Genomic DNA, 20652 nt, shown 5'->3' on the forward strand with positions numbered 1-20652 from the left:
CTGAACCGTTCACCCGCTGAATGACAGATGATGGTGAATGAACACCCAGCCTGATAGAGAATTGGTAATAATGGGCATTATTGGGACAATATGGATGAATTAGTAGAGGTACACAGTCTCACCGAAGGTGATGTACGGACCCTCCCTTGGCCCAAGATGCCCTGAAGTGTACAGCAGAAACTGTACCTGCAATGAGAGGATGGGGTGTGAGCCGGTTCCCCCCAGAGTACAGCTGATCCATGGCACCAGGCATTTACAGATATTGCAGGGACACACTGGGGAGGGGACAGGCTGAATGGGCTAAAATAACCTTGGTGACTCAGGGAACCAAGGGTAATATCGAGGATCATACAGAGAGGAAGCCTGAGGTGTGTAAGGGCCGCGGGGGATTACCAAACCCTAACATGTGATGATGAAATCGGTTTGATGTATTTAAAAGATGACATAGAACCCCATTTAACTGTAATTATAAACATGGGACTCTCAGTGGGAGATAATTCTAACCACATTCTGAATTGGGCCATGAGAGCTGAGGCAAACACAGAAACACGGGGGAATAGCTGCAGTACAGGGAGGGTAACCAGACCCACAATGTTACAAGGGAAGCAGGAAAGGGCACATAGACAAAGAACGTAGGCACAGAGTGGGAGATAGGTGTTCATATTGTGAGTGGCCTGTGTTCATGTAGGTATATGCATAGCCCATGAATATTCATTGACGTGCTGTTAAGAGGCCAACACTTGCATGATTCTAACACCAGAGCATCTTTGTCAGTTACCGATAAGGATTTACCCCTCACCCCCTCAATTACTAAAATGAGAGCAGTCGGAGAGGGAACCTGGGAAGCTGGATGAAGCAAACTGTCCCGATGTAGACTGGGAGTATGACAAAATGTATTCAGATATGGGGGTGTGACACTCAAGAAGGGACCATTCTGGGAGTTGCTCCTATTTATTCTAAAATGGCAATTACTGACATCAACACCCGAATTTAAACATGGGGATGCTCCGGGCAGGACTGGGACAGAAAGAAAAGGAGAGGCAACCTCTCCGGAGTAGCTACATTGCAGGGAGAATGGGACAGTCAGAGAATCTGGTGGGTTATAGCTCGGACCCACTCAGTGGTGTGCGTAACTCAAACAGGAAAGTGGGCTGTTATCTATCAACCCTGTAGAGATCGAGGGTCCTCTCACTCCCCACACAAACGGGATCTCATCAAAGCTGGGGCTGAAGAGGCAGCAATTGTGACAGTGATAGATTGACGGAAGCTGGAAATAGTCTGGGTCCATACCTGTGGACATTGAATTGCAGAAGAGAGTGGTGTTTACTGACCGAGGAGAACAGTCCACCAGGATACTATTACCTCAGGGATCCCGCAATATTCCAGTATATCCCACTGATATGTGTTTGATGGATTTCATCACACTGATCTTACCAACACCTCATCACCTCAAGCGGTGAGAAAGAAAATATCCAGATATTATACAGAGTATTGGATCAGGTTAGCCAGGCCAGGCTGAAAATTATCACACAGAGAGGGCAACTGGGAAGGTAGGGAGAGACGGAACTGGGACATCATACTGGGGAGATAAAATCAGGAAGGGAGAGGGAACATTCCCAGCGGGAACAAAAACTATGATTATAAAATTATCTACCCACACACCGTATAGGGATCAGGCAAACTTTAGGATTGTTTAATTATTGTGGGAATTTTGTGAGGAATTATCCAGAAATAGAGAACCATCAGGAGCCCTGGCAGAAGCGTGGACATTATCCAGGGGTGAGGGAGGCAAAATGCACACAGTCAGCATGCCTTTGATATCGTTCATGACTGGGCTCGGTGAAGGTATATCACCCCGTCTGGGGGCCACATTGAGCATGAAGAACAGGTCAGAGAGTTAGTGGAAGCAGCTAACTTTCCCAGTGAAGCAGCAATAATGAAGATTCGAGCTCACAGGAAAGTAGAAACCCCACACCAACGGGGTAGTTGGTGAGCATAGGTGAGCACACTTACTGAAACTGTGCAGACATTTGAGGAGGATGCAGTGTCAGTAGCTACAGAAGCGAGAAAGGAAAGTTTAAAGACATTTCCAGAAACAATCCCATAGCAGGAGAAACAGGAATGGGAAAAGGGTGGGGCAGTAATAGGAAATAGGATGATCTAGCAGTGCCACTGTATAAGACAAACATTATTAAAAACATATCATGGGCTGGCCCATAGTGAGCAGGATAAAATGCAATATCGGATGATCAACTACAGTGGTGTTCTGGAACAAAAAGGTTTTGTCGAAGGAGTGTAGTCTGTACACAGTGTGAGCCAGGGAAAACAATCAGGATAAAATGGAGGCAGCAGCAGGGACCCAGGGGCTCAAGGGAACAATTACAGATGGATTTTACATACACCCCCATCCCAATCCCAGGGAAGGAAATCCTGCTGGGTCTTAATAAACAGGTTTACTCAGTGGGTGGAAGCATTCCCCTGCAGATGCTGACCAAGGGGCACATGTTCCAGGAAACGAGGTTAAGCAGCTCTGTGGCTTGTTTGGTACTGAGCAGAAATCCCATCTCACATACCACCCCCAGAGCTCAGGGACAGTAGAAGGAATGAAGCAGACACTGAAAGCTAGTCTGACTAAGGCCCTGACAGAGACAGGCCGGGATGGGTTAGTGTACTCCCCACAATCCTAATGAAACTGACGTCAACCCCAGCAAAGGGAACCGAGCAGTCCCCCTTTGAATTAGTGACTGGATGGACTATACAGCTGCCAGAGGGTATGGTAGTGGGAGGGCAGGAGATGTACAATGGCAAGGATAGGGTGAAACAATTTATGAAAGAACTGACAAAGCAACTGCATGAGCTGAGAGGGGAAGTTGCAGACGGACAGAGAATCAGAGACTGGGAAAGGGAGCTCATAAACATCCGAGCTGACATCCCGAAACCAGGAGATCGGGTCGGGGGGGAAATATTAATGGAACGTATGAAAGAAACACATCAAAATGCTGGACTTGGCTGGGGGAGTCACAGAATTCCAGACAGGGAACTCTTCCATCCTGCATAAGTAAGGAGCTCTGAATAAACATTGGTCGTGCTGCTCAGCACAGAACTCAAGGATCCTCATTGATATTTCTCCCAGTAACAGTTGTGCAGGGGGATGTTGCTGGCTGGAGGTCTGTGACCAGTGCCTCTGTTCCACAAGGGTCAGAGCTGGGACATCTGTCCTTTGTAATACACATAAATGATTAGCCTGAAAATGTAAACGACTTAATTAGCAAGTTTGTAGATGGCAAAAAGTGAAGAAGTTGCGAATCGTGAAGAAAGTTGTCAAAGGAAACATCAAGGACGAGATCAGTTGGAAGGTTATGTGGAGAAATTGCAGATAGATCTTAATTCAGACAAGTGTGACGTGATGCGTTTTGGGCGGCTCATTGTAAGAGGAATGTATACACTAAAAGGAAGTGCCCTGAGCAGCATTGATATACAGAGGGATCTTCAGGTACAAGTTCACAGCTCCCTGAATGTGGTGAAGGAGGTGGATGGCAGGCTTGCCTTCTTCTGTCAGGGGACTGAATATAAAACTGTCATTAGGCCACCTTTGGTGTATTGTGTGCTGTGTTGAGCACCGCATTATAAAGAGGATGTGGAGGCTTTGGAGAGGGTGGAAATGGGTTTACCGGGATGTTGCTTGGATTGGGAGAGGTTGGAAAATCTTGGATTGTTGTCTTTGGAAAGTCAGTGGCTGTGGAGTGATCCGAGAGGCACAAACAGAGTGAATAATCTGAACCTTTTTCCAAGTGGAAAGTACCAATTCACAGGCCATAGATTTAAGGGGAGAGGCGGCAAGTTTAAAGGAAATGAAAACCGAAAGAACAGCAGATGCTGTAAACCAGAAAGAAAAACAGAAGTTTCTGAAAAAGCTCAGCAGTTCTTGCAGCATCTGTGAAGAGAAATTAGTTAACATTTCTGAGGAAGGGGGACCAGACCCGAAACTTTAACGGATTTTTCTTCACAGATGCTGCATGACCTGCTGAGCATTTTCAACAACATCTGTGCAAGTTAAAAGGGAGTTGTGTCAGACAAGTTTCTTATGCAGAAGGTGGTCAGTGACTAGAATGTACTTGCCTGAGAGATGGTAAAAGCAGAAACAATCACAATGTTTAAGAGGCATTTGGACAGACAGATAAACAGGCATGGGTTGGCAGGGATATGGATCATGTATAGGCGGATGGAATCATGATCCACACAGACATGGTGGGCCGATTATACCATTGCTCTGCTGTTCTGTTTTCCGGGAGGGGGGGGGGCGAATGTGTGGAGCGAGAGATAATATTTTGAGTATAATATGTCTCTTCTTTAGAACACACAGTAAGTTGAGGCATTTTGAGAGAAGCAATGTCGAAAGGGAATATATATTTGAATGGCACAGACAGAGAGAGCAGGACAACAGGAATGCGGGACAATGTGTACAAATCCTTAAAGGAGAGAGAACATAAAGTGTTTTGAGTAAACGTATGGAATGCTGGGCTTCATTAACAGAGGGAATGATAACATACTCATGGAAAAGATGCTGACCATTGACAAAGTTCTAGTTAGATCACAGTCAATCATTGCATCCAATTGTGGTCAACACATTCCTGGTCAGGATGAGGAAGTTAAAATAGCACAGAGGGGCCTGTGCCATACTTTGCTTCTCTTTCAGGATGCATTGGCGACTCAAGGGTTAAACATTCTCCTGCCAAAGGTCTTATTGCCGTATTGTAGGAGTACAAGGCCTGTACTCTTCCAATACAGACTGAACACCTCAGTAGGGGTGAGGCAGACTGTATCTTCAAAATAGAACCTCTTGGAGCCACACAGGTGGATTCCACCATAACCCCAGATAGAGCAATTTGCCCTTTCCAGACAAGACTGAGAGCCCTGGGCACAACCCTGTTAAACTGCCTCCTGCTCCCATTGTCTTACCTCCCCTCCATATGAGCATAGGTAAGTGAATCCCCCATTTACTGAAGGAAGAACCCTTCTGCCTTAATCTCTTCCCATCAACACATAATCATGAACAATACGATATTCAGTCTCTGTAATCCATCACACATTATCACAGGACATTGGCATTCATCAAGCTTTGTAAATTCATAATTACCAGCTTTAAACTATGTAATGACAATCGTCCATGTGACTGACATGCCTTTGACTAATTCTTATTAAATATACTGTCTCTGTGGGTAAGGGGGAGATTTGTGAAGATGAGTCTGTACAAGTAGACACTCAGCTTCTTTAGAGATGCTTTGAAATTTTTGCCAGCTGTCTGATAATAAAGCTACTGTTGTTGTGCAGAAAACTTGTGTCGTCTAGATTTGTGGAACAAAATAGACATGAACAAGGAAGGATATAAGTGACCTTCAGAGTGTGGAGTACAGACTTACTGGAGTGGTTCACTGATGAAGAAAATGCAGTCACTGGATTGATTTGAAGAGATTGCTATTTTCTTTGAAATAAACAAGTTAAATGTATTTTTGATAAAGCTGTATAAGATTATAACAGACCTAGATATAGCAGACAAAAATATCTGTATTTGATAGGTGATGGCACAAGAATTAAGACCAGATGTAAGGTTTTGAGACAGCGGGAGATGAGTAAGTATCTCTGCTGACTGTATTGGCTGGAAATATGCAGAAAATGCTGCCTATTATGGTGGTGCAAGTAGAGAAGATCAATGATTGATAAAAAAAACAATTATACCAGATCTGAGGGAAATAAAATCGCAGAGTTTAGGGGACAGATGGGGAATGAGAATGTTGGATTCTGCTACAGAGAGCCAGCTTGGATTTGATGGGCTCCTTTCTGTGCTATAATGCATTTTATTTGGACTTGCTTAACTTGCTCTGGTCACCGATTAAGTTGTCATTAAGGTAAATCTGCTCAGTGTTCCTACTCAGACCAATACAGGCTGTCCCTCCACAGCAGGAGATAATGTTTACTGCTTTATACTGGGTTCTGGGGGTGGTGGGGGGTGATGCTAACGGTGTGTGTAACAGTCTGTCAGCATTTATCTGAAATGGCAAAACACCAGTGCAGCCAGACTAGGGACAGACTCTGAAAATGTGAAGAAAATCCAGAAGGGAATTCTTTACCCATCCCACCTGGACAGTGGCCAAACCAGTCAGACTGGGGAGAAGCAGTTCACCTGTGTGTGTGTGTGTGTGGGGGGGGGGGGGGGGGTGGGGGGGCGGGGGAGGGATTCACTCAGGCACCCATCCTGCTGAGACACCAGTGAATTTACTCATAACCACAAGTTGAAGGATTTTTTTTTCTCTTGTTCACATCAAGTCACCAAGTAATGAACAATGGGTTTGGCAGTTCATAAAGTTTTGCATATAGAGAACTTAGCTTTGGAAATGTTCACAACATCGTTGAACATGTACAGATTCACACTGGGTACAGATTTTTATTTTCCTTTGTTCATTTTTTTTAATTTTAAAAATATACTTTATTCATAAAATGATATGATGGTCTGTACATTTGATCATGCCATACATATGTCCATATTTACAAACACAGATTCGAATTTATCCTTGTCATTTACAATCCTGTGCACTTTTCAATCTTGTACATATATATATATTTGGCTGAGGCATCAGCAGAGCCCAAAAAAACGTCCGCATGGGCCCCCTGTTCTTCTTTAGGCAGGCCGATCTTACACGGTGGTCTTTCCCCACCGCGCCTTGGCGGCAGCTGCCCCAAGCTTCAGCGCGTCCCTCAGCACGTAGTCTTGGACGTTGGAATGTGCCAGTCTGCAACACTCGGTCGGGGTCAACTCCTTCAGCTGGAAGATCAACAGGTTTCGGACCGCCCAGAGAGCGTCCTTCACCGAGTTGATGATCCTCCAGGCGCAGTTAATGTTCGTCTCGGTGTGAGTCCCGGGGAACAGGCCGTAGAGCACGGAGTCCGGCGTCACGGCGCTGCTCGGGACGAACCTCGACAAGCACCACTGCATTCCTCTCCAGACTTCCTCTGTATAGGCACATTCCAGAAGGAGGTGTGTGACAGTATCGTCCCCCCCCGCAGCCACTTCGAGGGCAGCGTGCGGTGCGGCAGAGAGTCCGGGCGTGCATAAAGGATCTCACAGGCAGAGCCCTTCTCACCACCAGCCAAGCCACGTCTTGGTGCTTGTTGGAAAGTTCTGGCGATGAGGCATTCTGCCAAATGACTTTGACAGTCTGCTCAGGGAACCCCTCGACAGGATCCGCCCTCACCTTTTCCCGAAGGGTCTCAAGGACGCTACGTGCTGACCACTTCCTGATGGACTTGTGGTCAAAGGTGTTTTTCCTCATAAATTTCTCCACGAAGGACAGGTGATACGGAACGGTCCAACTACTCGGAGCGTTCCGCGGCAGCGAGGCCAGGCCCATCCTTCGCAACACCAGGGACAGGTAGAACCTCAGTACGTAGTGATACTTGGTGTTTGCGTACCGGGGATCCACGCACAGCTTGATGCAGCCACATCACAGGATGAGGGTATCGCTGGCCCGGCAGCATTTACTGCCCATCCCTAATTGCCCAGAGGGCAGGTAAGAGTCGACCACATTACTGTGAGTCTGAAGTCACAATGTAGGCCAGACCAGGTAAGGATGGCAGCTTCCTTCCTGAAAGGGCATTACTGAAACAGATGGGTTTTTCTGGCAATCGATTAATGGTTATCATTAAACACTTAAATTCCAGAGCTTTTTTTTATTGAATTGAAATTCCCCCAAGTGCTGCAGCAGGCTTTGAACCCAGGTCTTCAGAACGTTATCTGGGGCTTTGGATTAACTGTATAGTGACAATACCACTCGGCCAATACTTCGCCACATCACTGTCCATCTGCACAGAGTGAACAGCGATTTTCTGGTTCATCAGAACTGGGTAATCACACATACGTTTGCTGAATAATTGCAGGAGTTGGATGTTGATGGGCTATTGACACCCATCTCTGAACCATGTATTCTGGGGTTTGTTTCTATTGTCTTGTTATCCTTTGGGGATAAAAACAGTTTCAATTAGCTTTCTATTAAATCAAGTCGATCCCATAACTCTCAGGCAGATTAGTTTCTGTGGAAGGACTCTCCATCTCCCTGACCTCCTCCATCCTCACCTCCAACAGTACAATAATCTCACAGTCTCTTTGTGACTATGAATAAGACAATTTGATCAGCTGCTTCTTTCCCTACTCCTATGTCAAGTTGGATCTAAATCTCCCCTTGCTGCAGTTGTGATCCTGCATCATTGTACAGTGATGCTCGCATTTCATTTCTTGGCCTATCAGTGTTCATGATACTGCATGTAGCTTCTTACATATACGGCTTACAGTGCAAGAGTTTAGCTCTTTCCTTCCACCAACAGCAGTAGAATTGTACTCCAACAAAATTTACAGAATCACAGCCCGGCATATTCCCAACTTGCCTCTTACCATCAAACCAGAGTATCAATCCTCATTCAACTGAGAGAATTCAGGAGGGCATGTCAGTAACAGCAGCATGAATACCAAAGAATGAGGTGTTAACCTGATGAAGTTACCAAAGAGGACTACTTGTGTGTCTAACAGCATAAGCAGCAAGTGATAGACAGAGTGAAGCAATCCGGGAAACAACAGAACAGATCTCAGATCTGCAGTCCAGCCACATCCAGTTGTGAATGAAGTCAGAGCACAGCTGGAGTTCTGGGGACAGTTCTCTTCAAGATATTAACCAACAAGAACATCAGACTGGATTAATTATCATAAAACTCAAGTCCGTTTGATATTTATATATTTACAATCAGTGTTCAATTCACCAAATGTAGCTGGAGGTAAAGATAATCTTCAAGTGATTGTAACAGTGGGGACATCTGAATACTTGATCAGCAACTTAAAGCCTGTTGTGTTTGGATAGTAATAATTTTAAAAAGATTTTGAAAAGTAAGGTGACTTGAGTATAATGGAAGAAGTTGATTGGTGGGTAGCTGATAATCTTGTTTTAATCTGAAGTTAATTTAGGATTAGTTAACAAATAAACACATGGTCGGGAATCCCAGCCCCATGGAGTGCACATCCGGTTCCATGTGGGAAAACCAGGACACTTCTTGTGTGAGCGACAACCATAAGAACACGGAGGTGACACGGGAAATGTCAGGAACACTCGTTTGACTGTGGTTAAAGTACTGCACACACTTCTGATCCCCACATTCCAGAGTTGATGTGATCACACCAGAGAGGGTACAGAGGAGATTGATCAGAATGTTTCTACAATTGGAAACTTTCTGCTCTGAGGAAAGGTTGGATAGATTGGGAATGATTTCCAAGGAGGATGAGCTGAGATTTAATTGAAGTGATAAAATGCTGAGGAATCCAGTTTGAGTGGATAGGAAGGAGCTATTCATGAAACTGGAGGTTTTAGATTGAAACTAATTCTCAGAAAGAAGGGGAGGGGAGAATTCATTTCACTCAGAGATGGTGGGGAACAGGAACTCATTGATGGGGTGGCAGAGGCAGTAACCAGCATCACATTAGAATAAAAGGACATGGATGTAACTGAGATGCTGGAGCACACAGGGCTGTGGATTAAAGTCTGCAGAATGGGATCATTGTGATTTATTTGACATTTCTCCAGAATATTCAAATCAAGTCCAATTTGAGAATTTATGAACATCATCCGACCTGAATTCCAAATGTCAGAATAACCCTATCAGAAAGTTACAGCACAGATTGAGGCCACGTGGCCCATCCTGCATGTGTTGGCTGTGATAAAACTCCCCAGGCTTTACAGCGTTCTGTACTCACCAACGAGAGCAACAATTTCAGACTGTGAACTCTGCCCTCTATGTTGTTATAATCTGTTTTTATAATGTATATCTTTCACAGCTGCATACCTTGTTTCCTGGTTTCTTTCCCAGCCCTAACTCCATTCCCTGTGGCCTTGAGGGACTACCATTTCTGCTGTTTAATCTCTCCTGCCATCCCCCGTGTGCCAGACTGTCTTTTTGTCCTTATCTCACCCCCAACTTGCTCACAACCTGTTACATTTCTGATGGTTCCCAGACCTCTGTGACTTCACTGCACCCCTGGGACAGTGGCACGTGTTTTGAATTCTCTTCCTCATGAGATAAATGGAAATCTTTCTGGCTGCAGTTTCCCCCAGATTTTATTTTGAAAAAAAAGGATTTTGAGCCTTCATCCACAATTCTGAGCACTTAGACATTACTTGAGACCCTCCCACAGATGTGCAGGTTTGATGGATTGGCCGTGCTAACATGGCCTGTAGTGTGTAGGTTAGGTGGGTTGGGTTAGCCATGCTAAATGTGGAGGTAGGGTTATGGAGGTAGGGTGGGACAGCAGGTCATTGCAGACTCGATAGACTGAATAGCCTGTTTGTGTGCCTAAGGGATGCTGTGATTCTAACTAATTGTGATTGTTGTCACAGTTTCCTCATGCCAGGTTCATTCAGCTCAGGTACACATGCTGCGTTTTGTGTTTCTCTGGGTTCTCACTCAATCCTTTCCTTCAGTTTTACATCAATTTCACACTGTATATGAGGGTGGGAATGAATGTGTAAATATAAATACTCCAACCGAAACCCCTCACAAGTCAGGAACTGTTTCTGCTACTAGCATCACTCACAACAGGAAAATAAAGGTTCAGTCACAAATCTGACAGAAACGCAGAGGTTATAATCACCAGGGGGGTGATTAACAGCTTAAAACTCTTTTCTTAAGAAAAGAGGAGGCTGAGAGACAACCTGGTACAAGAAGGAAGCTTTGTGTCTGTGTTTTCAGAGATTTGAGGTTGAAATCATTGGGTTTGAAGCATGTTTCATTGCCCCAGGTCATCAAAGGTGCTATCGAAATGTGCATCTTTCTTTTTGTCTATCTGTCTGAGTTAACAATGAGATGGATAGGTCATTTTCTGAGTGTTTTCCCAAATCCCTGATTGAATCTGCCTCTCCCCACAATCTCAGGTACCTCACCACTCACTGGGTCACGGAGAAACTCTGATGTTATCATGAGAGCTTTCTTTTCTGTCACCTCTCTTAGTTTTTCTGCCTAATCCCCACTTCCCTTCATTAAATCCCAGCTGCCTATAGTCCACCCACATGGTATGTTGAAGACCATGACAGGTGAATGGATTGAAACTGACAGTTCAATAGCCAGAATGAAAGAGGAAGGAGGAAATAAACAGGGTTTGTGGATCCCGGGGATACAGACTCTAGGATTAGTCCTTGTGGGCATTCCCGCAGTAACATGAGACAGCAATCCATGATGAGAGTTAAACGCGGGTGGCCGGAGAGGGAGCCACTGAACATGAACAGGTTTAGTTCAAACAAAGGAGGTTTGTTCAGTCAGTAACAGTGTGTTCGACATGGATGTGAAGTGAGCAGTGAGGGGAAATGTTGCCACAAGCTGCAGATGGACAACTTACATTGGAACAGGGGGAGGCCATTCAGCCCCTCAATCCTGCTCTGCCATTCAGGATGATCATGGCTGATTTCTGGCTTAACTTGCAATTTTAAAAACCCTCCAAACACATCAATAAACTCCTCTGCAACAGACAACATGAATATTGAAAAACTGATCAACTGCAAATGCTGGGATATCAGGAACAAAAGCAGATATTGCTGGAAAAATTCAGCAGATCTGGCAGCATCTATGGAGAGTGCACCTTTGGGACCAGTGACGGGTCAGGTGACCAGCTGCCGCTGACCATTCTGCCTTTTCTGTAACACTGTCTGGAACAGGTTCTGGTGCGGGGGGAATGAGATTGTCAATAACAACTGAGAAAACAGGAGGATGTGCTCAATCAGAATAAAACACATTTTGGTCTTCCACTTTTAATTCAACTGCAAACATTATTCATTAATATTTCTGAAATAGGATAATAGAACAGAAATCTTCATGTCACTGGGTCTGGGAAATTGTGCTAATTCTGACCTGGTCCAACCTACATGTGAATCCAGACACTGAATAACGTGGTTGACTCTGAACTCTCCTGGGCAGTTAGAATGGATGGCAAATGCTGCCCCAGCAAGTGATGCCGTGAACCCATGAACAAACAAAACAATTCCAATCGCTGTGGTTAGTTGTGAGCTCGCCGATGTTTCATCAAGCTGGATATCTGAGTGCGTGGCTTCCCACACTCAGGGCAGGTGAATGGCCTCTCCCCAGTGAGAATTCGCTGAAGTACAGCGAGACTGGATGGTGTACTGAACCCAGTACCACACTGAGAGCACCTGAATGGTCTCTCACTGGTCTCCTGGGACCGGGAGAGATGATATTCACCATCCCAGGAGATACTGGGTAAAGATATCTCCAAGAGGGATCTAGTGAGAGTAGATGGGGAGAAACCGTTCACATGCATGGAGGAATCAATAATGAGAAGGCACAGATGGAAATAGATTGACAAAGGAAGCACGTGACATGAGACAAAACGTTTTCATGCAGAGAAAGTTTATGGAATGCACTGCCAAAGAGCGAGTGGAGCCAGGTACAATGAAGAGAATAGAATTGAACAGTTATTGGAAGGGGATGAATGGGAATGTTTATGGGGTAAAGGTAAAGAATGGCATTTGGTGAGGTGATCCTTTGGAGAGCTGATGAGTCAATCAGCCTCCTTTTGTCCTTCTGTGAACATTTCATTCTGAACCCTCGAAGGAATTATCAGAGCAGGGATTGTGAAGAGGTCAGATTGAATGAGAGTCTCGGTGAACAAAAGTGAGACACCTATACAGAGAGGTTTTGGGATGGAATAAATCAAATGTTATAAATTTGCACAGCCACCAACGTTAACGCAGTTACAAATGGGAGTGATCAAGAGAGTGGAATTAGAGCAGCAAATAAATCTTAAATATTTATGCAGCTAAAGGGGATGCTGGGTAAAGATTCCACAGTTCGTGCTTATTTCATTCCAGACACACCAGCCAGGGCAGACACCCTTGCTGTGTCTACTATATTGATCTCTTGAAGATTTTTGTTCATTTGAAGTGTTTCATGTTTAGATACTCCAGAGAAGACAGCTTCATTCTCCTCAATCTCTTCTGCCAGGGCAATGCTGCTGTTAGAATTCAATTCACTGGCATGTTACTGGCTGCTTCAATGGCTGGAACTGGCAATTGAGACTGAAAGGTTACTGTATAAAATATCTTCGATTGTATTGCCAGATTGCCAGACACATGAGGGGCTTTAAGAAAAATAACTTAAATGATGGGCACTGAGTGTCAGAGCTCCTACTGTCGTGGGGGCATCCCGTTCAGATACAATCTATTGGTAATTGTTAGAATTTACTTGCACTGGCTCCAGAGAAGTGGGCAGAGCATTATAACGGTCATCGGAGATGGTAACAAATTTCCCATGGGTTAAAAATCGTAAGTGACAGAGTAAGTACGAGTTCTGCTGGTAAAGTGTATAAAGTTATTCAAAATGGCCCCAACTTACTTTCAGATACAAGTGAGAGAAAGGCACATTAAGTAGGTCATTGCATTAGTCCAAATTTAGAAATTCAGGGGGACTGAATGGAGAGCCGGCGTTGGGAGTTGTAGTAATGATAGGGGAAACCTTGTTTTACAGACAGAGTGTTCCCAGATGGGAAACTCAGCTTTAACATCACATCAACTGCAGAGTCGTCCAATTCCGCAGGTCCTGATCCTTATCGGTAATATGGATTCATTCAAATCTCTCACCTGCGGAGACATCAGTGCATTCCTACAGGGGAGAGGCCATTCACCTGCTCAGTTTGTGGGAAAGGATTCACTCGGTGACCTGCTGAAACACCAGTGAGCTCACTCTGGGGAAAGGCCATTCATTTGCTCCCAGTGTGGGGGGAGATTCGCACAAATGCACCACCTGCGAAGTCCCAGTGAGCCCACACGGGGGAAGAGGCCATTCAGATACTCAGTATAGGAGAAGGGATTCAGTGATTCATCCTGCCCCCGAGACCCCAGCGCGTTCACACTGGGTAGGAGCTGTTCACCCCTCTGTGTGACAAGGGATTTGCTGCATCTTCAACACGATTGAGAACCCAGTGAGTGCTCACAGGGAAGTGGTCATCCCCCTGCTCCATGTGGACTGCAGGACTCTGATTCTGATGTTACTGTCCATCAGAGTCAGGAGTGGACCTTCTACATGATGACACTGTTGGAGCATTGATGTTGTTGTTAACCACATTAACTGGGCTGGAGGTGACTGAACTTACATTGCCAATTTCTGAACCTCAGGATGTCTCCCTGGGCAGTACGTCTCCACAAACAGCAACGTGACAATGAGCAGGGATCATCTGTTTTGATTTAAATTGTGACTGTAGCACGGCTGCTTCACAGCATCAGATACAAGGTTGGAGTCCAGCCTTAGTCAACAGACTGTGTGGAGTTCCCACATTCTCTCCATGATAGTGTGGGTGTCCTCCAGGTGCTCTGGTTTCCTCCCACAGTCCAAAGATAAGAACGTTAGGTGGATCAGTCTGCTAACTTGTCCACAGTGTCCAGGATTGTGCAGACTAAGTGGATCAGCCATGGGAAATGCAGGGTTACAGGGATGGAGTGCTCTGGGAGTGATGTGCTTCGGATGGTCGGTGGGGTTTGATGGGCCAATGCTCTCCTCCCACACTGTAGGGATTCTATTCTATCATTGAGGATAAAGGATACACAGCAGGGTGTCCTTGAAGAAGGAGCATGTGGTGTGAATCAATGCTTTCTCTGCCTTCAGATAGAAGTGGGCACCGCAGGAGGTATAGTGCTTTATCTTCACCGCTGCCGCCTTCTCCCCCCAACTCTACTTTGATTTTGTCCTTCCCACTCTGTCACTTGTAATGGGTTGATTGGCCCTTAATGGGCTTTGTTTGTAAATATTTAATTGGTAACACAAATGGTTTACTGCTGGTGATTATACGTCTAAGATTAGAGTGGTGCTGGAAACGCACAGCAGGTCAGGCAAGATCAGAGGAGCTGTAAAATCAACGTTTTGGCAAAAGCCCTCTTCCAGCACCACCCTAATCTAGGCTCTGGTTTCCTGCATCTGTGGTCCTCACTTTTGCACTGCTGGTGATTGTATGTAAACCAAAAGCAAAATGGTATAATGATGATTTTGATGGTGGGAAGGTTGCTGTGATCACATTGCTGGGTCGGGAAAATGGAGAAAAAGAATGCTTCACAGCTAACAGAACGAGAACTGAAAAGCAGTTAAATCAAACCAAATGTTCAGACAGGGAGGGAATATTTCCCTAGAGTTTGAGTAGCTGGAAAGTGATGGTGTCCGGGAATATACGGGATTTAGTTTTACAGGAGGTTGAAAGCTTTAAAACTGTTATGTTCAGACAGTTTAATTTATTTTCAAAATTTTATTTGCAGTGCAAAAAACTTTTACAACATTTTAAAGCCAAAATTTACAAACCTTGTGTTAAAGATAAATGTTAAATAAAATCCATCAAACCATCCCTCACTGAAAACTGATGTGGAGGTGCAATCTCCTGGAGAATCCCTGCCCACTTCTTCCTACCCGGGCTCCATGACTATATACATACCTGGGAGATAGCAGCAGGAGGAGACCATTCGGCCTTTCAATCCTGCTCCACCATTCAATGGAAATCAGGTGACCATCCAGCTCAGTCTCCTGTTCCTGCTGCGTTCCAATCCCCTTTCATGGCTTTACCTCGAAGAACTATATCTAAGTCCTCCTTTAGCTTCACTGCCTTTTGTTTCAGTGGCGTTGCGGTGTTACTGTGTGGGTGTCGGCAGGGGTAATGTGATGGTGCTGCCTCCTGGAGGATGCACTCAGCGTCCCTCATTATCCTGCAGTAACATCAACTGGGTTTCAGCAATGAGAGATAGAAACCATTTCCAGGATATGGGCATCACTGGCTCAGCCAGCATTTATTCCCCATCTCGCCTTACCCTTGAGAAGATGGTAGTGAGCTGCTATCTTGAACCATTCACAGTCCATTTGGCGCAGATAGACCGACAATGCTGGGAGGGAGAGTGTTGCAGGATTTTGGCCCAGTGACTCTCCATCTTTGCTTCTTCAAATGCTGGTTAACTTAATCACGACCTGCACGTGATTTTGAGATTTCAGTCTGCAAATCTTCACCATCTGGCACCCTGTATAAACGAATATGTACAGATTAGAAATTCAGAACAGACAATTCTAGTTTCTCTGGAATATCTTTTTCCCTTTCTTCCCCCAAAGCTGTAACCCTCCAGCCCAGTTCCTCTCTCCCACCATTCTAACTCTACTGCCCCCTAATGTACACCCTCTACATTCTCATGGTGTTACTGATAAACAGATCCATGCCACCACTTCCCGTCCCTGGTTAGACTCTGCACCCTTTCTGGGTTCATTTCCTTTCCCTTCAGTAGCTGCAAGTCAATAATGTAACAGCCGAATGAAACAAAAGGAAACAGAAAGGGAGGTGGCAGACCCTGGACAGAAGAGGAACCTTCAGTCTGGGAGAATGGGTCAGATCCTTCTTTGTTCCCCATTAGGTGATTCCCAGCATTACAATGAATTGGGGATGGAGAGTGGTCGTACATGTGTGTAGTGACACTTTAACCCCCCAACAGATCAATAGTATAAGCAGATACATACCTCCTCCAGCCAATCACAGTATGAAATACTTTCCGCAAAGTATACTTACCCAAAGCACATCTCCAAAACCCGCCCACATTCTGTCCATGCACAGTGCCAGGTTTCCCCGCACACGTGTGGGCCTTGCCTCAGGCATTGTGGGATTTGTAGTCCCCATGAAGCCACTGGACCCCTGTCTCAGGTAAGTGAAAGAAAATTGTGGACTGGAGGGTGTTATGTATAGTATCCCCATTCAGATACACAGAACATATGGACTGTCACTGGGTTTTACTGAGACATCTGCGTCCACAACCTGATTTTCTGAAATAAGGAATATAAATTCAGCCAACTGGGGTGTGGAGAGATTAATAGGAGGAGCAGATTTTAAGCAGAGGTGGCTCAATGGTTAGCATTGCTGACTCACAGCGTCAGGGACCTGGATTTGGTTCCAGTCTTAAGCGACTGTGTGGAGTTTACACGGTCTCCCCGTATCTGTGCGGGTTTCCTCTGGGTGCTCCAGTTTCATCCCACAGTCCAAAGATGTACAGGTTATGTAGATTGGCGATGCTAAATTGCCCACAGTATCCATGCGTGTGCAGGTTAAGCCATTAACCATGGGAAATACAGGGAATGGGTGAGTCTGAATGGGATGCTCATTATAGGGTTGGTGCGGACTCCATGGATGATTACTCTGTTTCTGCACGGTAGGGATTCTATTCTATACTCATGAAGAAGAATGTACCTATCTCAATGTGCTGTGAATCTGTGGAATTCCCTATTCAAAATGCGGTGGATGCCAGGAGAATGAGCAAATTTAGAGAGAGAGATGTTGATTTTGCAATGAGTTGAAGGGTGAGAGAGCAAACGGGAAAATCCAGCTGAGACCGAGATGAGCTCAATCTTCACCATATTAAATTGTGGAGCTAATTCGAAGGGCACATTGCCTCTCCAGTGCCCAGGGCTTATCTTCTTACGGTAATAACTGGAAAGCTGAATCCAAAACTCACCGCCTTCACCAAAGGAGATTTTTGGACAAAGCAGGATAGTCAGGTGGATTAGCCTTCCAAACTTAGATAGTGAGAAAGCGTGTGGGAGATAATGATTTTGCAATTTTAAACTGAGGGGAGTTAAAAATCACACAACAACAGGTTCTTGTCCAACAGGTTTAATTGGATCATCATGAAGGATCAATGCTCCGAAAGCTAGTGTACTTCCAATTAAACCTGTTGGACTATAATCTGGTGTTGTGAGATTTTTAAATTTATACACCCCAGTCCAACATTGGCATCTCCAAATCATGTAAACTGAGGGGAGACAGTGATTTATTGTTTTAGACTGTGTAGTACATTCACACCGTCCAGAATACTTTGCTTTGAATATCTATCCTGTACTTTATTACAAAGCCAAGGTCTCTGACGATGAAAACCAAAACACCCAGGAAACATCACCTCACCTCGTAATCTGATAAAAGACTTGTCATTAATCTGGTTGAATTTAGAACACAGATGGAAAGCGGGAAGATTAAATCCAATCCCAAGATACTGTGCTTAAACAAAGAAGACTACAATAGGATGAGGCAGGAGTTGGCGAATGAAGACTGGAAGCAAAGAGTTTAGGGTGGGACAGTTGACAGACAGTAGAGGAATATCAATTTTTTTTTCAAACTGCTCAGCAAAAGTAGATATCAGTGAAAAGGAAGGACTGTAGGAAAAGGAGTAATCTGCCGTGGACGACTAAGGAAATAAGGGAGTCTATCAAACTGAAATAGAAAGCATACAAATTGGCAAAGACCGAGGAGAAACTAGGAGATTAGAAAAACTTTAAAGATCAACAGAAACCTAGATGGGATTGGGGGAGAAAAGCGATAAGTAGCTATCCCCAGGGCCAGAATAGCAGTTTACACTGCTAGAGGGGAACCTATTGTGTGGGGAACATATGGCCTCTGTAATTGTTGAAGCACTTAACTGTTACCATAGAGATAATCCTGATCAAGTTCAAAATCAAAGCACACTCCAAAAGCTTGTACTTCCAAATAAACCAGTTGGACTATAACTTGGTGATGTGTGGCTTTTAACTTTGTCCACCCCGCTCCAACACCAGCTCTTCCACATCCGAATCCTGACAGACAGTCCCACTGCAACTGAAGTGCCTGTCAGATACCTGACTGAGCCACAGGGCCGTGAGGGAGGGGTATGTGGTTTAACCACAAAATGCTGAGCTGAACTCGACTTTTTAACTGCCAATGCCATGGAGATAACTGAGAGACGGCTTCCATTCAAAACCACAAACCACAAAGGGATAAGGATGGGAGCCATACATCGGACAGGCGGGGAGTTACCTGATGCTTCCTGGAGGTGTTCTGCATGTACACTATCCAGGTAACTGCCATGTCTCATCAATAAAGACTCAAAGACGACCTCTCAGAGTTCTGTACCTGGTTATTCCTATCCAGCAGGGTTCAGGAATATGAGTGCACAGCAGTCAGTCTTCACAGTGGAGAACACGAAGAACATGCCAGTAATTGATAAGGAGACGGAGGAAGACGAGGACCAACAAACAACCATTATCATGAATGTCTTAGAGCTGGGTAAGCTAATGGAGCTAAAGGTAGACACGTCTCTTTGCCCTGATGGAATGCATCCCAGGGTACTATCAGAGATAGCGGGAGAAATAGTAAATATACTTGGAATCAGAATCCTACAGCAGAGGCAGGCCCTTTGGACCAAACTGGCCCATGCCGGCCAATATGTCCATCCACGCGAACCCCATTTCCCTGCACACTTGGCCCATCTGCTTCTGACCCTTTGCTATCCATGTATTTGTCCAAATGTCTTTTACATGTTGTTAATGTACCCACCTCAACCACTTCCACTGGCAGCTCAGTCCATATACATACCACCCTCTGTGTAAAACAGTTGCCCCTCAGGTTCCCTTTCATAATTTCACCTCTAACCTTAAACTGATACCCTCCACTCCTTGATTTCCTGGGTAAAAGACTGAGTACATTCACCTTACCCAAGCCTGTCATGATCTTATACACTTCCAGAAATAGATCTCCCCTCTGTTTCCTCTGCTCGAACCCAAAGAATCCTCGCTTGTCCAACCTCTCCCTCTAACTCAGACCCCTGAGCCCATTTCTTCTGCACCCTATCCAGTTTAATAACTGAAACCTACACTGCATTCATCACATTTCCAGTGTATCCCCACGGCACTGGAACCAACGTGACAACGCCAACGGATTACAAACCATGATCAATAATTAACTCCTTTACAACAATCCCGTTTTCATTGTATTTTCCATGGTGCAGGTATGCTTGTGTCTTTGATTCCATGGTTAATTAAAAACTTGTCCTCATACAAAACAAATCTGTAACTTAATTGTTCCTGGGAAATGTGTCATGTATTTTCAGACTTTTAAAAACAAATGAAATCTCTCTCCACAGTCACCACACTAACATGGACTTGGCTGTGTCTCAGTAATGTTTCCAGTCACACTGAGATTTGAAATATTCGCCCACAGACAGAATACACACCTTTCCTTCCAGATGAAAAGGCCAATGATATTCAGATCGGCACAGATCAAGTAACCATCAAAACCGAACAGGAAGTTCAATTTGAATTTCTCATCCACAAATCCGCCCTTTCGATACTCTACAACAGAGAAAACAATTCACCACTGTTAATACAGGATGGAAATTCATAAGACAATTATAGGATTAAATTGTAGTTTCTTTGTTCCCCCAAAGCTTTAATTCTCAGTCTCACAATTTTTCCCTTCTGTGAACTGAAATCCAAACCAATCTCCTCACTCCTTTCCTCCACACCTGTTTCTAATACTCTCGCCTCTCGTTGAATTCAGCTTCCTAGCTCCTGCCTGCAGACTAAGAACCAAAACAAAGGTGTGGCACGACGGCACTGCTGCCCCACAGCACTGGGGTCCCACGTTCGAATCCAACCTTGGGTGACTGTCTGTGTGGAATTTGCATGTTCTCTCCGTGTCTGCGTGGGTTTCCTCCAGGTGCGCCGGTTTCCTCCCACAATCCAAAGATGCGTAGGTCAGGTGAATCAGCCATGCTAAATTGCCCAGAGTGTTAGGTG

Source organism: Chiloscyllium punctatum, unplaced genomic scaffold (genome assembly GCF_047496795.1).
Source record: "Chiloscyllium punctatum isolate Juve2018m unplaced genomic scaffold, sChiPun1.3 scaffold_125, whole genome shotgun sequence".
In the NCBI taxonomy this organism is placed as follows: Eukaryota; Metazoa; Chordata; class Chondrichthyes; order Orectolobiformes; family Hemiscylliidae; genus Chiloscyllium; species Chiloscyllium punctatum.